The sequence below is a fragment of the Myotis lucifugus genome, unplaced genomic scaffold, assembly GCF_000147115.1.
Source record: "Myotis lucifugus unplaced genomic scaffold, Myoluc2.0 scaffold_17, whole genome shotgun sequence".
NCBI lineage: Eukaryota > Metazoa > Chordata > Mammalia > Chiroptera > Vespertilionidae > Myotis > Myotis lucifugus.
In genome coordinates, this window is record NW_005871065.1 from 4909811 (window position 1) to 4932718 (window position 22908).

Here is a 22908-nt window from a genome sequence, read left to right on the forward strand (position 1 = left end):
ATTAATTTGACTTTGAAAGTGAAAGTCAAATTTCTGTTAAAGGAATTCCAACAGCAACACCAAGACTGGACAGAACTAAAAGGGTCAGGGTTTCTAACTCAGACAGCACGTAAAGCTGACCCTCCACTTTTTATCACTACATACTGTGTGACCTTGGCTAAATCACTCAAGGTCACAGTTATTTTTGTTTTTTGTTTTTGTTTTTTTTTTCTTTTTAAACCTCAGTTTCTGCCTCTATAAAATGCAATAATAAAAACCACGGCCTGGGCTACTGTAAGCATTAAATATATGTAATCGCCTTCCTCAGTGCTGGGCACTTAGTAAGTACTCATGAAGTAGCAATTATAGGTTTTTTACACACTACTACTGATGTCATTACTTTTGTTACTTTTGGTGAGTGGTCTCCAAAGTGGGATGTGTGCAACTCAGAGTGTGCATGTCATTAACTGTTGAGAGGTGGGATGAAAATATATGAACTTACATGAGTGTATTGTATATACACATAAACCCTAAAAAAAATTAAGCTTTACTAATAGTTAAAGTATGAATTAGCACTCATTTTCATACTTGATCTCTGTAATGCTGTGTCTCCTGGGACAGAATGGAGTGTCCTCAGTGAGGAAGGTTTGACATGGTGCCTGCTACATATTGCTACATACTGTGATTATTTATAAATTATGTTATTTTTATCTTCAAAAGCAAATGGTTGGAATAATTTCTGCAAAGAAACTATGAGTTCAATTTGGTATTAAAAATGCACAAGTTCAAGACAATGGCAGCACTGGCACATCCCTATTCTTTACATGAGCTCCTTGCCTGCCACGTTATGTCATTAAAACACGAACGGCTGATAAGAAGGTAGAGGTGAAAGAAACTGTCTATCAGAAATTGACGGTGACCATCCTGAACAATTGCACCATTAAGTAAAAGAAATAAATGTATTACTAACGTGTATTAATTAAAATAAATAAATGTATTAAGTAAAATAAATAAATGTTTGTCATCTTTTCAATTGCTCTATTGTTCTGACTGCATATTAGTTATTTATAAATAAATATTCAAAAGTTAAGAGTGTATTCTTGAAAAAAAATTTCCACATGTAGCACTTGATGAAAAACTTTTGGAAAGCACACTGCTAGGTGCACAAGTTTCTTGAATTTCTGGAATCTCTAAGTTAATGATAGGAAGAGGAAAACAATTTCAGTTGGACCTGGAAAAAATTGTAACAAATGGATATTTTATTCCCAGGTCAAAGAAAAGGAATAAGAAATATTTCATTTGATTGAATTTAATTCATTATTACTTACTTTTTCCATAATTCATTATTAAACATAGTAAACACTCAGAAAGCAGAACAATATTACTTCCCCCTACTATCTAGAAGTTAGTCCTGTAAGTCTAGTTCCCAAAATTTCACAAGATTATTTAATCTTTTGCCCACTTCATGCCAGGCCCCCTGGAACACGTCCCAGAGCCCAAGGGAATTCAAGATCACGAAGCCTGAACTCATCTCTAGAAAATTAAGGAAATAGCACTAAAAAGAAAAATCATCTTAATAAAATTGTACCAGGACAGTAGATGGGTGGGTCCCTCAACATTTCAGAATTCTTTATTTATCCTTAGAAACACATCTCTGTCCATCTACTGATTGTTTAATGGATTGAGTGATCTATATACCTGGAGAGAGGGGTCCTACCCTCATTCCTTTCGAATCTGCCTCTAGAATAATTGAATTATTTATCCTCTCTTTAAGAAAGCCTCAGGCTTTGTACAGTTGTACGTGTTTTGTGTCCTCGGGCTCCCAGGCTGATGGGAATGATGATTCAAAAAAAAATAAGATACATTGGTCCTTTTATTCTGAGCTGTCACTTTTCTTAGTTGAAGAAAGATCGAAATTAATAGAGTATTCTAAACAGACTTTTTATTTCCTTGTACTTTTAGCCAAGGCTTTAAAAATCCACGTGAGCCAAATCTAGATTCTTGAAACCATCAGAAGCTCTCTTTAACTGGGTAGATTTTTGAAGCAAGAATGCCCTTCTATTTCTGTCCTGCGGTTGACTGACCCTGAGATGGGATTGTGTGCATCGTAACCTCTCTGTGAGCCGGGAGCTCCCGTCAGTGAAGTTTCATCATATCGAAAGGCTGGCATGTTTCTGAGAGAAGTCCAGCGCGGCTGAACATTTGCCTGGTGCCACAGGATCCTTGGGTGAAAGGCAGACGGGACACGCTGCGAAGATGGCTCTGAGTGCCAATTTCCAGATGGAACTCTTTTCCAGTGCACTCCTTTTCCAAAATCTGCTCGGAAAGGGCTCCCAGAGCTGGTAAGGGCTGCTGGGCTCGTTTGTTTTTCCTAGTTGCCATGGAGCTGCTAGTTTCAATCACAGAGCCACTGGGCGAGAAGTGTGAGTGCCAGAACCCACTGGCTCTTTGGAGAAGCTGAAGAGTAAGTAGCAGGAAGCAGTAAACCAAAATCATAGCTGCCAATAAATGACCTAGACACTGTTTTCTTGGCGGGCCTGTCTGAGTTCTTCATGGCTAAGCACATGGAGACAAATGGGGATAAAACAGCGTTTTCTCAAGGATCCAGTGAGGTGAGTCTCTGAGCTAAGAAGTGAGGGGAACTCTTTTGTAAGAAGTTCAGTTCTGGCAGAAGAGCGAAGATGAATCAGCGTTTGAATCCCCAAGCATTTAGGCTGGGCAAGTCACTCAAACTTTGCAAATCTCAGTTTCTTATCTGTAAAATGGGTGTAATAGTAACTACCAATGGAATTGTTTAATAAGGTGTGTAAAGTGCAAAGCACAGTAAGGGAAGCCAGCTTTTGTTATTCTAACCTTAGTAAATGAGAGTATTCAACATCTAAATAAAAATGCATAATAGGGTAACAATTGAATGCTGACTTTTAACACTATCTTTACAGTTTGCTCTCTGGTTGAGAAGACGTGACATTTGAAAAAGAAAAGCTGCATGATATTTAAAAGTATTCACATCTCCAAGGCCTGGAACTCCAGCACTATCTAATCTCAGTGGTTGCTAAGTTTTGTACATCTTGCCTGGCTTGGTTAGAAATCAAATGCTTTCCTTGACTATAATCGTTTTCACAAACACACTGTGTGAAAGGTGATACGAGTGCGTTTGCAGAGAATCACTTTAAAAGCGTGATTTATTGAACTCCCACTGTGCTCTTAAATAGATACTGCCCCACCCTAAACTGGACGGTCCCGCTAGAATTCATGACAGAAAGTCTCCTGAACAATATATCAAAATTCATAAAGCTGCAGGAGAGAAAGGGCGCCACACTAATTTAGCCTTTGGAAGTTCTGAGCCAGGACGTTTTCTGGCTAGCCTTTTCTCCTGGGAGAGCAGGCTTCTTCCTGGCCACGGCTTCCATTGTTAGTTACACTCCCCAGCTCACCAGGAGCTGCTATCAGTAGGCTATATTCCCATCCTCCCTTTTGGAAACTTTGCTTCAGTGGGACTGGGAGATGATTTCCCTGCCATCTGAAGTCCCTGCGTGTCACTGAGGTATGCTGGCCCAGGGACTTAAAAACAGATCCTTTCTTTATCATGGTTCAATGCTTGATAAGCAGAGAAAGGTTTTGACATTCAAACTGGCCCATTCTGGAGCCTTTTAAAGAAAATGCTCCTTCCTGTCTTTTAATAAAACTCAAACAAAAAGATTCTGGATTTAATCATGTGAAACAAAAATTATTTCCTTCACCCAGAAATGTCCGCTGTCTTGTTCAGATCGCCGTTGCACGGCGGGAACTGGGGGTGAGGAAGGAGGGGGTGGGGGTTCATCCTGTTAGAGCTCCTGAAGTTCAGGTACATCCCTTGACTCAGATATGTCAATGCAATAATAGCAGGAAGCTCTGGCAGGACAATTCTTGGATCTGTCTACAGTATGTACAGTACAAATGAAAATGTCTTTCCTTATAGGACACTATTTCCAGGGCCACTGTGATTCAATGGGCAACATGTCTCCTAATGGATTTTGTTCTGTTAATTTGTTTGTGTCTGTCTGTCTGTCTGTCTATCTCTCTCTTTGTCTTTCTCCCCTCCATCCCACCGTACATCTGAGAACATAGACCCATAAACAGAGATGCAGTGAAGGGAAGGACAATGGGGGAGCTGATGTTTGATACATCATTTCAATTCACTCATTTATCACCCGGAGAACAGAATTCAAAAACTTCTCATCATGTCCAGTGGTTATTCCTTTTATGTGTAATAAATATACGAGCCTTTAACAGGAAACCAAAATACTTACTGCATTTCAGTCAACTGAAAACTGACCTAAATAAATGATGAGAGAAAATGATAATAGACTATGGCCACCCAAATTTCACATCAAAAAATTCCTCCTTGAAGGCCGAGAGCCGTATAACACCATAGAATCTCTACTTAACTGCCAGAGTTAAAATGGAAGAGGAACAAAGGTAATCTTTTAAGCTCCGAAATGTTATTGCTAGGAGACTTAAAAATAATAATAATAATAAAAGGAATGAGTAATCAAAGTCTTAGATGTTTCTTAACTCTGATACTGCCACCCACATGTGTACAACTGCAAGCATTTCTTCCTCATTCTGACCACTGCTCTGTTTCAACGGCCAGTTTATTCATGTATCTCCCTCTGTGGTCAAATGACTATCACTTGCAGATCTCTCCTTGGTTTTATTTCTAGCATTTCAACCTTACGCAGGATGTGTAAACAGAAGAAGTGGGTGTTTGGATCAATGCAGCTTAATTATAATCCTGCTTTCTGATTCTTGCTTATTTTCCTTTTCAGTTATTCTAACCAAATGAGACAGTTGGGCACTGACTGTTGTGTATATTCTGGTCACTATTTTTTTTTTTTAGTTATAGATACACGGGTTGATCGTCCGTTTAAAAAGCAAAGCAGAAAGTCCCTTTGACTTCATTTTAAATTGCCTGATTAAAATGAGTTCACAAGAGTCTTTTTCTCTCTACCCGATCCTCTTGCTTTCATTGTGAAGACTACAATAAAATAAAAACACAAATGTAAAGAATTATTGGTTTTGATGCTTTTGGTCTTCCTTTCAAGCTATCTTTTGATGTTTGCCTCTAGAACTCCAATGTTGCAGCCACCACCAGGACTTGAAAACATCCCCCCACCGCTATGCCATTTCAAACATTCTCTTAGTATTAACACAAATCAGAATCAGGAGGTATCTAATTGAGCTGGTTTTGATTTTGTTAATACAAAGTGAAAGATTAAAATGGAGCAGCAACGGCAAAAACATTTCTTAAAGCGGCAGCCACAGCGAACCAGTGAAAGGAAGGCAAAGAAGCTGAAAAACCAAAGCCTTGAAAACTTTAGAAAACAAACCGGGGGGAAAAAAATTACAGGAAAGTGCAATCATTACAGAGGTTGCTTCATAACCTCTTTATAAAAATGTTACTGCTTGGCAGAAGGCGCTACTGCGAAACTTTTCAAATAAATCATAATGTTTCCCCCTGTAACATTTGCATGTTCACATTTTCTACTTGTCACTTTTGGTGGCAGTTGGTGAGTTCTGTCATGGTCTGGGCTTCCCCCACACGCCTCTCCTTCCTTCTTGTTTTCTCCACCTTTGCAAGTCCCTGTCCTGCCCAGAGCTGGACTCCAGCTTTCCCGCTGGTCTGTATCCCAGCTGCCAGACCACAGTCCCACATGCCCCCTCCGCCCAAGGTCGTTAATGAGTTTGAACCCCGCATCATTTGAACTAAAGGGATCTAAAGAGTTATCCTGATGTTGCTCTATTAAGCTACATAGCACTTTTTTTTTTGGTCATGGTGGTTATTATTCCAGATTTCGGGATAATAGTTGCGGGATGCTGATCTGAACAGGCAGACCTTTCCTTGTTCAGTGTTATTTCTACAAAATAAGTCATTAGTAGAAACTACAGCAAAATCTCCTGATGAAATTTCGGGTGTTTGGGGGGCATTGTGCCATCCCCATTCTCTCTTCCCCTAAGACACTGGGGGACAGATAGACTTCAAATGCAATGGAAGTCTCTCCAATACTTGCTGAGCCCATGGAGTTTACCCCTTGGCAGAAAGTGAAACTTTTGGGTGAGTACTGCTCTACCCTTTTGGGCTTACTTTTCAAACTCCTTTCAGCTCATGTAAATGACCCCAGGTAAACTGAAGTCTGATTCACACCTTGACATGAAATAATCACATGCCACTTTCAGAGGCAAATTTTTTAAACCCCAAATTGTAACATGCAGCTTGACTACATAGAATTAAGCATTTGGACTAGGTGCCATAATTAACACTTATTAGACATTCAATCCTAATTATATTCACTTAACTAACCAGAGGAGTAATGTTTGAACTGAGAGAGAAAGGACATATAGGAGCTGGCCAGACAGGGAAGAAAAGTGTTTTGAGAAAAAGGAACAAAACATATGAGACACAGGTGTCTAAGTGTGTGTCACTCATGGAGGGACTACAGGACATTCAGGAGAAGAAACAGGATACATAAGCGGGGGACAGACCATCAAAGACTTTGCGGTGGGCCGATGAATGAAAAACGTCATCCGCGAGGAGAGCAGAGGAAGGATTTTGAGTAGGGGAGTGAGACGTTCAGATGTGCATCTTACAAAGATGTTTGCTGGGAGCATAGGAGAAATGGATGGGATTTTCTATCTGTGACGTTGAGATGTGTCTCATGCTCTGTAATGTGTAACAGTTTAATTATCATTCTTTTCCTCTTTAGTGGAATAGAAACTACAAGCGAATCTTGCCATCAATAGTGAAATTCAAGACATTTCCCTCTGGGAGACTGAAGATTCACATTTAGCACATTACAGGCTCTGGGAAGTCCTGCAGCAAAAAAAAAAAAAAAAAAGCTGCCCCATCAGGAACACCCACTCTGGAATATTATGTTAGTGAGAAATAAATTTGATTGTAAATCATTGAGATTTGGATGTTTATTTGTTACAACACTTAGCATTATCCTAACTAACCCAGCCTGAAAGGTACAGAGTCAAATGCCACATAGAAAGCAGGGAGCAGAGGGAGGGGTTGTTTTGGTAGAATCAAAACAACCTACTAAGGAAAAGAAAAGTGAAGCATATAGATAGATGCTAACGGCCGGTCGAAGGCAATCTAGCCATTCTGGACAGAATTAAAACATCCTCTGTCTGACTTTAATAGCCAAACTCAGTTTTTGCACATAAAATAAATATTCATAGATTTGCAATCTATAAAACCCTGAATGTGGGCTCCTCTGTTTATACAACAGTGGGTAAAAGTACAGCTGTAAAAAGTCCTAACTGCTGGATCATTTTCATGCACATACACACACCATCCTTGCCAAGTACATGGGCTGCTGCTAGTTTCTGTTCTGTTTCCACCCAGTGAAATGGACAGTGCCTATTTAATTCTTCAACTAGAAATCCCTGCTGGCTGTATCCAGAGACGAGTGCTTCAGACCTCAAGTGATCACCAAGTCCTTTTACTATAAGATCCCTGCTACATTACCAAACTCACAAAAATTTCTGCTCAGCAAGCCACGGGAAGAAATGATAGGAATTAGCTTTGGGGAATATAAAATTAAATATTTACAAGAAAATAAGTTCTTCAGCTTTGGTGGTGATATTCTGAGTGATGGAACATTTGACTCGTATTATAAGTAGAAAATACCTAATTACCTTCTAAAACATTGGCAGCCACTTATCAAGGAATGACTAAAAGCCCAAGACCATCCTAAGGCAAAACAATGATGCTTCTTTTAACTTCACAGTTCGGGCTCTTGTAAATGAAGTGGTCATTGCTTAAAGGGAATTTTGAATGAATAAAAAGTGTCTTGCAACTGGTATGGACAACACATTATTTCTTGAATTGTGTGCATCTGATAGAACATATCCAATTATTTGCAGATTTAGAACAACTCCCCACCCAGCTTCATCCATCCACTATCCTTACACAGAAGACTCAACTCTAGAGGGGACTTGTCATACACTTGGTCTCTGGGAATAACGTGATATGGAGAAATAGCTCTGGGTCAGACTCAATCCAAGTACCAGTCCTGCTATTTGCTAGCAAATGGATTGTTACAAAGTACTTTGTTTTTGGTCTATGAATAATTTTAAAAACCTAATGAGTCTAGCAAGATTTTCGTAGACATTGACAAGTTAATTCTAAAATTTATATAGAAAGGTAAAGGGTCTAGAGTAGGTAAAACAATTTTTAGGAACAGGAATATGGTTGGAGGAATGATTCCTCCTGATGGCAATGTGGGAGAGGAATAGATACATAGGACAATGAGATGGAATAGAGAATCCAGAAATAGATCCATGTAAGTGCAACCAACTAATTTTAGAGAAAGGTACAAGCACAATGAGATATTATTACATGCTTATTAAAATACCTAAAATAAAAAGAGTGATAAACAACAAATGCTAGTGAGAATGCTGTGGAATTAGACCACTACACATTGCTGGTGAAAATGTAAAATGGTACAACCACTTTGAAAAAGACTACTTTCTCACAAAACTAAATATGCAACTTTTGTATGTCTCAATCTTGGGCCTTTATCCCAAGGAAATGAAGATTTATGTCCATACAAACCCTGTATACAAAAGTTCACAGCAGCTTAATTCATAATTGTCTCAAGTTAGAAACAATGCAAATGTTTTTCAATGGGTAGTTAAACTATGGGACGTAATTTAGTAACACACACAACTTGGACAGAGCTACAGGAAAATTATGTTGAATTAAAAAAAAGTCAACCTCAAAAAGTTACATACTGAATGATGTATGTAACATATTTGAAATAACATAGTTATGGAGATGGAGAACAAGTTAGTTATTGTCAAGAGTTAAGGGTGGGGCAAGTGAAAGGGATGTGTATGGCTACAGTTTTGTATTTATGATGGTAATTACATGAATCTACACATGTGATATACCTCCACAGAACTATACATACACACACACACACCACATATACACACACACAAGCACATGAAAAACATATAAAGTTTGAATAAATTCCCTGTTCTCTACCAATGTCAATTTCCTAGTTTTGATACTGCATTATCGTCTTTCATGATGTTACCATTGGGGAAAACGGAAAGAAGTTTGCACAGAACATCTCCGGACATGTTTTGGTAACTTCCCGTGAAATGATAATAATTTCAAAATAAAAAGTGTAAAACAATTGATTTAATTTTTATAAAAGGTACAGAAGGATTGGACTTAAAGCAAGAAAAATTCAGTGGTTCTCTGTGAAGTATTACTTGAGGAGACTGAGGGTTGTCCCCTGAGAATAAAAGTGGCTGAGCCTTCGTTGGAGAAACTATACTTTGGCTTAAATTATTGTTTCTAATTAAGTGCCAACCCACTGAATATGTTGTTGCTAACACCTCCATTTAAATTTGTTATCAATTCCTTTCTGAGAACCAGTTTTGATTTCTCTCTCCTTCTCTCCCTCTCTCTCCCATTTTTTTGTTCTGCAGAGCGAACAATAAAAATAAATTGAAAATAATAATCAAATTTAAAACTTATTTAGTGTTCTCTATATGCCAGGTAATGTTCCCTTCCTTTAATCATCTAAATAATCATATAAATTAGGTACAATGATTAAACAACATTTTCATTGATGTGAACATTAAACTTTGGAGAGGCTAAGTAAAACCCAGATTTCCAATCTAGACAACCAAAAGTAGAGACTTGCCTGGAATGGCTACATTATACTTAGATACAGAAAATAAAGAAATAAAAAGTCAGTTGATTTACTACTCTGCAGGGATGGCAGGTCTCTCTCATTCTCACTTCCTCCTTTCCTTTCTGCTCTCAGCCAGGCTCTTCCTCTTCCCCCTCCAGTTGGTTCATCTAGCTCCTTTCTTTCTCACATCTTTCCAGACTCCCTCCAGGATACTCCACCATTTTGTTGGAAAGATTTTTCCCCTTTATAGGACTTCTCTCATATGTATCTTCAAATATTTCGTAATCTATTAAATGAGAAATCTCTCTCTGTCCATGTCTGTTTAACCTAGTGATTAAAGGTAAGCTGACACACAGAAAGAAGATATCTATTGACAAAGGTAGGAAGTGTGCTACATTTATCAATTAATATTTTCAGCCTGTCACTTACATTTCAGGAAATACATGCCCCACCTAGAAAAATAAAGGTAAGCTACATATCATTCACTCAAATCTAAAAGAAATGCCTAAACACTTAATTAAATGTCTTCTCCTAACACTTCTTATTATCATCATAATAAGCAGCTTCCCAAATATGCCCCAGAAAACAAAGGCCAGATTTATTGAAAGCCAATGTAAACAGGCATGTCTACCATGTTATTTTTTTTTAAAAAAATTAATGATAATAACATCTTATCTAGTAATGGAATCTCTACATCACTGTTTAATCCTTCTATTCACACTAATTTATGATGCTTGGGTTTCCTCGCCCTATAAGAGGGCTGGGTGCCCAAGATGAATGGCTTCCTCTTGTTTTAAAGAAATGTTCCCACTCACACACCTCCCAGAGGCTCTCAACTGGCATTCAGATATTCCTGTTTAACAGGTCTGCAGCAGCCATCTCTATAGTCTATTCCATGTCCTGAATCTTCTTTTGTTTTGTTTTTTTTTTAGATTTCACGTAAAAAAAATGTATGTAAAATCCAATAGAAGAGATAGAATGAAATACTAAAATACCACTGGTTAATCCAAAGATGATAGACAAAAATCATATCAGTATCTACATTAAATACATATGGGCTAATAATCCCAATTAAAAGGCAAAGGTTGTTACATCCCATATATACCAAAACCGATTATATGATGTTTAGAAAAGGCACACTAAATACACAAACAGGTGGGAAGTAGAGGTTCAAAATGGTGTAGTATGCAAATAGTAATCATAAAAAGCGTGTGTGGCTATATTGATATCTGAAAAGAAGGAGTTAAAATCAAAAGAGATAAAAAGATGATTTCATAATAATAGAGGATAATTTATCAAGAAGATATTACAATCATAAATATGTGTACACTAGAGGCCCGATGCATGAAATTTGTGCAAGAGTAGGCCTTCCTGCCCCCGGCTGCCAGCACTGGCTTCCCTCTGGCATTGGGGACCCAGGTTTCCCTCCAGCCGCCAGCAGGCACCTGGGACCTGGGCTTCGTCCAGAAGGACGTCTGGTCTAATTAGTATATTACCCTTTTATTATTATAGATATGATAGAGTTTTAAAATACATGAAGCACAAACTGACATAAAAAGGGAAAATTATATAAATCCACAATCATAGATGAAGATTTGAATATTCCTTGTTCAGTGAATGATGGAAATAGACATAAAACAATAAAGATATAGAAGATTTAACCAACACTGTCAACAAATTCAACCAAATTGATAACTAACAGAATATAGCAAAATACACATACATGTATACATGGATTAGTTATAAAAATATATATATATAATGGGTCTTAAAAGAGGTCTTAATAAATTTTAAAGGCTTGGAATCTGATAGAGTATATATTTTTTACCAAAATAAAAAAATTAAAAATCAATAATGTTAATAGGATATCAAGCAATTCCACAAATATTTGTAATAAACAATATACAACTAATTGACCCACAGTTCAAAAAGTACCACAGGAAAATTAAAAATATTTTGAGCTACATAATAATAAAAACATGCCAAAACCTATGGAATTAAACTAAGCAATCTCCAGGATAAAATTCAGCAACTGTTCATAATACAAACTCTTAGCAATTAAGAATAAAAGGAAATATCCTCAATTGAGAGCATTTTTTAAAACTTAGAGTTAATATTATATTAAGGGTGAAATATCAACTGTGTCCCTCCTAAGGCTATGAACAAGGAAGACATCTGCTTTTTGTCCTTATATTCAACATTGTGCAGGAAGCCCTAATCAGTGCAAAAAGGCAAACAAAAGAAAAAGTCATCCAGATTAAAAAGAGAGAAGTATTTCTTTAATTTGTGGAATACATGGTTGTTTGTGCAGAAAATCCCAAGAATCAGCAGAAATAATTATAAACTTAGCAAGTTTGCAGATACAAGGTCTGATTTTAAGGGTTGTCATATAATGACAGTAATCAAGGTAGAGGTATAAGGAGAGACAAATACATTAATGAAACAGAACAGAAAATTTAGAAGTAGACCCATGGTCAAAGAGTAAACTTGTCAACAAATCATGTTGGTAGCTAAAATAATAATAATAATTAATAAATAAATCTAATTTGAGACAAATGAGAAAACTAAATGTAAAAGTTAAATACATAGGACTCATAGTGGAGGTATGCCAAAAAAATTTTTTTTCAGAGAACGAACAGCAAAAAATAAGAACTATAAAATTAAAAAAAAATACTTTCATTTGCTCTCAAGTTGCTATTATTCTCTGAAAATAAGCAATCCATGGTTTTTTGGGTTTTTTTCAATGCTGGATTTATAGAAATTTGTATAATTGAATGTCGACTGGAACTTTTTATATTTCCAGGAATTATAACCTAAACTTAAAAAACAGAAGCTCTAAGTACCCCCACATTCTATCGTCAGAGAGTTAGTTAGGACCCTGACTTCTGAGGACACACCCTTCCTAGCCTACCCAAGTCAATATAACACTAATATTGGGGGAACTGGAAAGGGGGTGAATTTTATGGTGGCCAAGTAAGAAAAACTCCAAAAGAGTCACTCCAATAATAGAAGTTCCTGCAGAGAAGGGAACCAGCATGCTGTTCCCTGAATAAGTAGTCTGGCTCATTCTGCAACAGCCCAGTAGAGTGTACAGAGACAGTTCTTGGAAGAGCACCCTGAGAAATTAGGAGTATAGCACATCATTGTTCTCAAAACTTCCCACCCCACAATGGAAAATAGGGAGATACTTCACTGGGTCCCCTGAAGTTCCGAGGCACATTTAAATATAGACCATTCCTACCTACTTCTTGCCTAGGCATATTGGCCAGCCCCTTCCTGCTAAGTTTGAAATGACTATAGTGTAGACTTAGATAAAAATAGAGCAAATTGCACCCTGGCTGGGTGGCTCAGTTGGTTGAAGTATTGTCCCGTGCATCAAAAAAGTTGTGGGTTCTATTCTTGTCAGGTTTATACCAAGGTTGTGGTTCGATCCCCAGTTGGAGGGGCAACCAATCGCAATGCTTCTCATTCTCTCTCTCTCTCTCTCTCTCTCTCTCTCTCTCTCTCTCTTTATTAAAAAAAAATAGAGCGAATTGAGATGTAAGACCAATACATTCTCTCTCTGTGGATCTCAGAAGGAACAAGAAAGTACCACATCTATTTCAGTGAACTACTTGAAAAGATACTTGAATGGGAAGTAGCCTTGGGGTTTTCCAGACCCAGTGATTACTGGAATGCCCAACATGAAGAAAATATTGGAAATATATCTCTGGAGCAGCTGGAGGCATAGATAGCTGTCCCTCTGAGGGAGAAGTTGAAAGGGACTGGATTGAGCTAAGCAAGAAAGCCACAAACATAACCTATATGCAGACGAGGTAGATCATCTCAATATCAAAAGCCACCAGTTACGGAAAAAAGGACATTTCCCCATCACTGATAACTGATATAAAGACATCCATAAGCAAGAACCTCTGCCACCCCTATTCTTTCTCTTGCCACCAATATTGGAAGAGCTAGCACTTCAAAGAGGGAGAAGGATGAGGTGTAAGACCAATACATTCCTTTTTCTCTTTCAAGTACCCACAACTATGGAGAGGAGAGGAGTTTTGAATTAAACTTGAAATTTTAAAAAATGTTTTAAAATAAAGAGAACTGAGTATAAATCATCAGATGAGATTGTCCCAAGAGCTCATTATCCAGTAGGATACAGGAGAGAAATTAAACCATTTCATATTTATATCCCAATGAGATGCTTCAATAAACCTGTTATCCCCTTCATTGTCATTTCATAGTAAAATATGTGGACCTTAAAATCAAATTGTAATAAACTCAATTTGATATTATTTAAATTAGGAGTTAAGAGTTGTAGGCTCAGACTCTTTGGTATATATTAAATGAGAGGCTCCTCAAACCATCATTGGGCTAGAAATGTGAGTTATACAAATAATGATTTTTCTGGCGAGATATAGTTTAACAGCAGATTCTAAGAGTTAACTGAAAAATTTAGAAATTGACGATCTCTAGTCATGTGTACATCTCCGAATAAAACTCTATGAAAGTAACTTTGAAAAGATATTCATTCACAATAATTATACTTGAGTTCTCCATAAGGAATAATTTAGTTCCATGAAGGTTGGCTTTTTTGATCACTTTCAAATGGAATCTTTTCTTTAAACTAAAATCAATCAAACTCATCATAAATATTGAGATTGATTTTTGAGGCCACAAACTAAATAGCAATCCTGCTACAGTTCTTAAAGAGTTGAAATGTACTTTGCATTTCAATATATAAACTCTCTGTGTGTATATATATATATATATATATATAGAACTAAAATCACAATCATCAAAGGGAAAACTGAAATATCTCACCTATTATATGATGAATTTTACAATTAAATATAAAGTTAAAATGCTCCCAAATATATTGGTGGGATATTGAGAGAGATGAGTAAGGGAACTTTTTGATTGAGAATAAAAAGTTGATGTGTCCTTTGGTTAATCTCTTCTGCCCATCCTCCTCCCTTCCCTCTGAGATTTGTCAATCTGTTCCATGTTTTCATGCTCCTGGTTCTATTTTATTCACGAGTTTATTTTGTTCATTAGATTCCTTGTTCATTTATTTTGATTTTTACATTTAAATGTTGATAGATATGCATTTATTGCCATTCATTGTTCATATTTTTATCTTTATTTTCTTCTTCTTAAAGAAGACCCTTCAACATTTCATATAATACTAACTTAACAAAGAACTTATATGCATTACCATGGACATAGACAATAAGGTGGTGAAGGCCTGGGGTGGGGCAGGATCCAGCTGGAGGGGGACAATAGGGGGGAAAGGGGTGTACATCTGTAATACTCTCAACAATAAATATTTTTAAAAAATAAAAAATAAATAAAAGTTCATGTGTCCAAGCTCATTTTCAAGTGTGAAATGACCAACAGCTGTAAATTAGCAGATGAACCTATGTTTTGTAAACATGGATGAAATCAGGTCTGTTTCTATATTTTTGGCAAAATGTGCTTATGAAATCATATTAACAACATCTTCCCGGTGAGCCTACTGCCAAGAGTCTGTTTCTTTCATGGACAGAGACCCAAATGCATCCTTTTCTTGAGGCTCTCATTAGTATTTGTGGAGAAGTTCTGACCAGTAATTATCTTTCACTAAATGATTCTATAATTGCTTTTCTGTGGCATGTGTTGACATATTTATATCGAGGAGACACCAAAATGGAATGAAAACTAAAATAATCAAGTCAGTCATCTGGATGGTTAGGGTCAGTGTCATAGGACAGAAACTGAAGCCTACTTGGTGAGAGATCCAAGTCCAATCTAACTCTAGAGTAAACAACTATGTAATTAATTATTCACTTTTGAAGAATGTACATTTTCATATACACACTTACATGACAAATGATTCCTCTCATGCAATTTCTAGTGTATTTGTCTGGTTGTCTCCCCACCCCCTTTCCTGTTTGTTACAGTACATTAGGAATTATCATGCCACAGTCCATCCATCCAGTAATTGTGGTCTAGATCCTTCTCCTGAACACACAGTGGGGAAAAGGGCGCATCAATGTACACTGAGCTAGTGAGACAACTGGGTTTGGCCCAACTGTAAGTTTTGAAATAGTAACAAGGGGAGGAAAAAAACCTAATTATCTGGAGGGGTAACCTATCTGAAATCACTGTTTTTACTTGGTCTCTCAGCTATAACGTTATTTCCTACATAAGAAACTCAGAAATAAAGAATAAATTCCAAATCCAAACTTTTCCAAAATATAAATTTTAGAATCCTACACCCTATTAGGTACCTTTGATTTAAAAATATTTTTTCTTTCTCAGATGAGACTGTCATAGAACCAATATCTGAGGAAACAAGCCTAGAACTGTAAGTGGAGGGTGTGAACATCTATAAAACATTCAAGTCAGCCAGATGGATCCTGGGTATCAAAGGGTTGATGATGTCCTCTCCTGAGCACCCTCACATCCCAATGAAACATGAAATCTAACACAGGCCTACACACCAGCAAAGCCAGGCTAATGACCTATATTTGCGAGTATTCCAAGCTTTAGGTGAATTGCAAGCATGGTTATTATTCAAATCCTTGTATAACATAATATTTGATCCTCAAATTACTAGAAGTTTATAATATTCTCTTTTTTATGTGGGTTATGGTTTGTTTCCTCAATAACACTATATTTTATTCCCTTCTGCACAGTTCTAAGAAAACGGTAGGCCCTTTGTTAGCTTTTTTTTTAGTTCAATTTCCAGGTTTGAAACAGAATGAAGTAAATAGTGAGCTGTTGAGTTCTAATATTTCAATAGGCAGTCATCGGTTATGGTACCGCAGTTATCCAAGGGTAGGATATAAACAAGCAAATATAATGCATTGCCCTTTTCTCTACAACCTTAGTGTAATAATTAGCAGACATGGCTCATTTTTAAGTATACATTACAGGATGGCATCACCCAGATAAAGAGTTTTGAATTCCTAAACTGCAATATTTGTTGTCATGTAGTTTGGGGAGTAAAGAAGGACTCCATTGATGAAAATGTATAGAAACTTAGATTTCTATACCAAATTGTTATAGACCATATTAACATAATCAGTTGGGGAAAACCAATAACCAGAAAGTTTCATCCTTTTTAGAATTATTTCAGAAAAAATTGCTAAGTGATGTGGATTCAGAACAATAGTTATTTGAGTAACAATCTGGTAGATTCACACAGCTCAAAGTTTATGCATTTTTTCTAATAAGGCTTCCTTGTACAAGATGTTGCCTTTCACTCTCCCAAACTAGACTGAAAGAAAGGAGGAATAGCAGGGGAACACAAAGTGGACTCATTTATAAATCAGGCTTTAAAACATCTCCTCTGATTTGAGTAAACTTGCTCATCTCTATCATGACGGTTGTTACCTAACCTGGTGAATCTTCATTACAAAGTTACCTTGGTTTAGGCATCAGAAAGAGACAGAGTTTAAAGGATAAACCACATTCTGCAAATCATTTTTTAAAAAGGTGGTTTCCGCCCTAGCCAGTTTGGCTCAGTGTATAGAGCATCAGCCTGTGGAACAAAGGTCCCGGGTCTGGTCAAGGGCATGTACCTAGGTTGCAGGCTCCTCCCTGGCCCGGACCTTGGTCAGGGCTCATGCAGGAGGCAACCAATCGATGTGTCTTTCTCACATGGATGTTATGTTCCTCTCTGTCTTTGCCTCTCTCTTCCACTCTCTCTAAAAATCAATGGAAAAATATCCTCGGGTGAAAATTTAAAATAAATAAGAAAATTAAAAGGTGGTTTCCTTCAGAAAAGTAACACTGATGTGTTTTTCTTCTTGCAAAAAGATGGGAAAAGAGAATCCATTTCAACAGGAAAAGCCCTGCACTGAGGTCTGGTTTAAAATACAAATGAAAATATTCTCAAGATACCCAGCACAAGACCATTTTATTAGTAGACCAGACGCGAAGAATGACACACTTATTACACTCCTGCTAACATCTTATTTTAAAATTTGTTTGAGTGGGGGTTTTTTTCCTTCCCACGGAATAATGTGTAGTACTTAAAGTCAGCAAGTCTCTGATTAGTATGAAAATGTTACTCTGTGATTAAATTAAGAGTTATAATGCCTTCTGTGCACATAGCAGGCTAAAACCTGAAGGATGCTTAAGAGGTTTCCTTTGTAGGTCCTGCACTTCATCGCCATGTTGACTAGGAAAGGGATGCTAAGAACAGTGGACCTTTCAAACTGGCAAGGGAAGTTTGCTTACTAGGGAAACTGGCAGATCACAAATCATTCAGAAAAAAAAAATTGGAATATCCGGCAATAACAGCTCTGAGTCTCAGGATCTGCGTGGCAAGGACATTATTCAACCCCATTCTTTAACCATCGTATTGAATAAACTAAATACAACAAGTCAGTTGCTGGCCCAAGGTTCCTAGCCATTGGCTTAGCCACTCCTACTGCCATATTATTTATTTTTGCTGCCCTTCTGAAATCATTTAGGAACCAATATATCCATTGAAAGTCTGTTCACTCTGATGGACTGTCCTTTAGGCATTTACTGATAACCTTTAAAATACCCACAGATCGCATACTTAAGAGCAAGCCACTAGGTTAGAAAGAGATCGTACACATTTCCCCCTGGGACAATTTAGTCATTTTTCCCTATCACACTTTCATGGCACCATATACCTCTCCTTTTAGCTCATTTAATAGTTATACCTTTACATGTATTTGTATAGTTCTTCCACAATTGCATAGCACACATATATAATCACAAATGCATAGCACAATATCTGACACATTACAGAGACTTTTTAAGAGTACACTACAGGATGGCATCACCTTGATGAAGAGTTTTGAATTCCTGAACCGCAGCATTAGTTGCCATGTAGTTTGGTGCATTATGGGTAAGCAATACTCTCAATAAATAAATGAATTTGGATAAACAAGTTCTATTTTTAGCACAAAAATCTCTTCTAGCAAACTTTTAAGACATAGAAAATTTGAGGATATTCACTTTATCAAAAATAGAATAAAATTTCACCAGCCCAGAAAATATTTGGTATCCCTGCACATCTGAGGCTATTTTTCTTTGCATTGTCCTTAACCTAAAAGTTTGCTAAGCAAATTGATTATGTGAGCAAGTTTCCAGGAAATGTAAACAATATTTCAGAGAATGTTCAACTCACTAAGGTCAAAATCTTTTTAAGTTACTTGGAAGTCATCAAATTGAATCTAAATACTATGCTATTCATTGCATTTTAATCTAATTCATAAATCTGTAGGTTATTTCCAGATGATCCTTCCATTGCAGTTGCCTCTAGTCATTTTGTGGGGCTAAGCTGCATTTCAAGAAGCACCTTTCCCTGAATTCAGATGGCCTTTTGTCCAATTGATCTGAATTAGGGAAGTTTGAGTGCATATTTATTGAGGTATGTGAAAATAACTCTGAAAGGAGGAGGGAAAAGAACGAATAATCATGGTCAGCTGATATATATAATCTGGGTCAAATGAATTCAAGTCCTACATTTTAAGCCCGCTGCGAAAGATTACATTAAAAATGAACCTAGACCCAGGGTGGTCCAATCAAGAAATTATTCTAAAGATTAGAGCTGTAGTATTCAAAATGCAGTCCTTCCTCTGGAAGTTTTATAGAAATTTCTGGTGCTACCCCAGATATCCTGACTCAGAAGCTCTGTGGTAGGCTTAGGAATTTGTGTTTGAACAGCGTTTGTGTGCTGGAGTTTAAAACCTGCTGGACTAAAGCATTGGTCTCCAAAGTGGCCTGTCTTCATCAGAGGGATATGTACAAACAAACACAACAACAAAAAAGAAGAGCATATATTATTTATATTATTTAATTTAGTTTCTAGATTTAATTTTTATAAATGTTTTACAGTATTTTATAGAGAATGCATGTAGATAACACAAAAATAAGCGCACAGTATCAGATGCTAAGTGTTTTTATTTATGGAATAGGCAATCAAAAAAGTTGGAAGAACCTAGATCCGGAGAATAAGAAGTAGCTAGTAAATCTTTCTGAATAAAATCCCCATGTCTGTGTAAAAAGACTGTCAAAGGGGTTCTGTTCCCAGCAGAAGAAAAATATAGGAAACGAAGAATTCAGCATGGATAATTAGAATGATAAAAAAAAACAACAATAATAATAAAACTATGCAACAAATACACCTTAAGCAACTTCTTTGGTGCTAGAAAGCATGCTACTGAGGGAAGTAACTTATTAGCCTGAATGAAATCAGGGGCTTGAGAACAAATAAAGAATGAGGCACTTTGGTGGGATGGTGGGGAGAGAGAAATCAAACAATGGAAGCAAGCAAGGGTTTAGGTTCTGCCTGTCTGATGCCCTAAGAACAATTAGTTTGGGGAGGCGCAGGGACATCTGAACATCGAAAGTGGGTGGAGGAAGCCTGTAAGCATCATATTCAGCAGCTTGGGATACAGTCCCCATAACAAAGGATCCCATTCTTTGTAACTGAGTGAAATTGACTTCAGCTGTCCGCATGCAACTAGAATCGGTTGATTTGAAGCCCAGGGAAAAATGTCTTGAGAGCCTACAGAACATGATCATCCCTTTGTGTTTTTATATATATATATATTTTTTTTCTTGTCTGTCTTGTGTTGTACTCTGCCTTCGATTTAAGAAAAATAAATAAATAAAAAGGGGGCCTGTAATTGAATTAAGAGCAGCAAGTCCCAAACTGCACAGTTCTTCACGTGAGACCAAAGATTTGGTTTTCATCTTAGAGTAACCAGATGCCTCATTTTTAACAGATTCCCCTGACTCAACACACACATACCCTCACCCAGTCTTTTTTTTTTAAATCCCATGCAACAGAATTAAGGGGGAGGGAGTTGGTAGAAACAACAAATGTTTCCCCTTTTGCAAGTGTCAGTACAGAAATAGTCCCTTCCCCAGTTTAAATGTAAGTTTGCTTGCACTGACCTGTGGGGGAGAGAGCAGAGAAGTCGAAATGCTGAAAATGAGCACAGCAAGCCTAAATGCAGTAAAATTTGCATAGATTCAGGCGTATATCAATTTCCATTATTTTGTAAAGCTGAAAAAAATTTTGGCCAATTATTGGAATGTTGAGAAATATATGAACATTTTATATTAGATGATTTCACTCACTTTTGTTTTCTGTTGTTTTGGGGGGTTTTTTTGGTCGTTGTTGATGATGGCACTAATTACAGGGGCCTTGCCTTTATAGTGTAAGATTATTGGATAATTGTTTACTACAGGGACCTTAGTTCTTGGGAGTGTTTACCCAAAAGCAGTATTACAGTGATTATTCTATCTTTTGTAGGCCAATGTGCTCATTTCAAGATTATATAATAGTTTAAAAGAAAAGAAAAATTCTTGAATAGCAAGGTGTCCCTCACTTTAAATTATTTATTTAACCACTTTGTCCACCAGTTCATCTTAAAAGTTCCAAACAGCCAAGGCAATAAACACAACTCTCCAGAAGTAAGAGGTTTCTGTAAATTTCCAAGAATGATAGACAAAAAAAAAGAAACAGTGACGTGTGCCTGCAGCTCTACAGAAACCCAAGCAGACGATACAAAATGCATTCCCACCCTTTCTTTGTACTCTAAAAGTTCTCCCAGTAAACATGCTGCCAGCCAGGGGGCCACAGGTTCCTTTATTAGCAACTGCAGAAAACTTATGTTCAAGGCACAGCTGATCGCTCTTGGCCACGCATGGTATCGGAATCTATGTTTCATGGATGTGAAATCAGCTGAAATATATTTATGAGGTTTTTGACCCAAATATCTCCTTCTAAGTGTTGCCAAGGCATTATGTGTTTGGTATTTTCTTGTTTTGTTTTGTTTTGTGTGTGTTTTTTCCCATATTTGCTTAAATAAATAAACTTGATTCTGAACATGCTATATTTGTACTCTGTCAAAACAGCACACGTGGATCTTAGCTCTGTGTGTATGTGTGTGTATTGCTGTTCATATCTAGGTTCATTCGTTAGTTTTTTGTGATCAAGCGTATGCAACTTGAAATGGAACAGAGTAGCAGTTGCCAATATACAGTGAATTTCATCTGACATACCAAAATTCACCTCCAAGATTCACAGATAAGCATGAATAATACAAGCTACTTTCAGTGATTATGCACTTTAAAAGAATGTTCTGATATTAAATCTCTTTGCCAAAAGCGATCACTAAGATTCAAAACCTCAAGATTGTTTTTATCTGACTTCTGCACAAAAGCTTTAATAGTAGCTTCAAAAATTCCAATAGTAGCTTTAGCCCTGCTGCCTTTGTGGTTTTGCCCCTACGATCTATTCAGTATTATCTTTCAGGTGTATCCAATGGGATGCCTGTGGTCTATTCTTTTAGGGGAATTACATTTTTGTAGCCTCATAGGCATTTTTCCACGAGACTAGATAGTAAATTTGCATATGGTGGTAAAATGTTTAGTTTGCAATACATCATGTTCATGTATTATAGCTGAATGCTTAGAACTGCTTTAAACTCAACATTAATTTGCCAAATCGCATAACCCTTAGCTCTTAAGTATTATTAGTCTGCTTACAACATTAATGCAACATTTGGGCAAGATAGTTGGTATATGTCTTTAATAAACTGTGACAGAACAAAATTTCCACAAGTCAAGTATAGGCAGAAGATTGCAATCCTCAATTTAAATAAAAACACACACGCAAGTCTTGTTACATAAAGAACGTAAAGCTGAGCAAAGGCTGAATCATAGATTAACACTCTGCTCATGCAGACTGTTATCAGCACCAAAGAGGCTTTGGGTAAACCACTTCCTCTCTCCTCTGTCCTCATAGGACAGAATAATTAATTACTTGCTTACTTTCCACTTCACGTTGTGATGTATAAATCTGGCCTACTAGTGTCATGTCTTGTGAATATGAATGTAGCTCAAAAGTTAACAGGGAAACCAACATCAGCCCTTCTTTCTATTCTGAGATGTACCTGGACCTACCTCCTACAGCTTCACCATGACCCTGACTTCCTGAACACCACTCAAGCAAATTTGAAAGATATTTTTAGGTAACTAATATAGGCTCATTTTCCCAAAGATTAAACAATACACATACATGTAAATAAAATAAGTAGAACATGAACTGCTTCAATAAGCAATAAAGAATGTAATATTCCTTTTTTTAATTGATTGTGGTGGCAATGGTGCACACAGTACATGGCACTGGGACAACTCTTGTGGTGAAACAGCAATCAATCAGGGCAGAGACATTGTAGCATCTCTCACATTAAGTGTTCAAGAC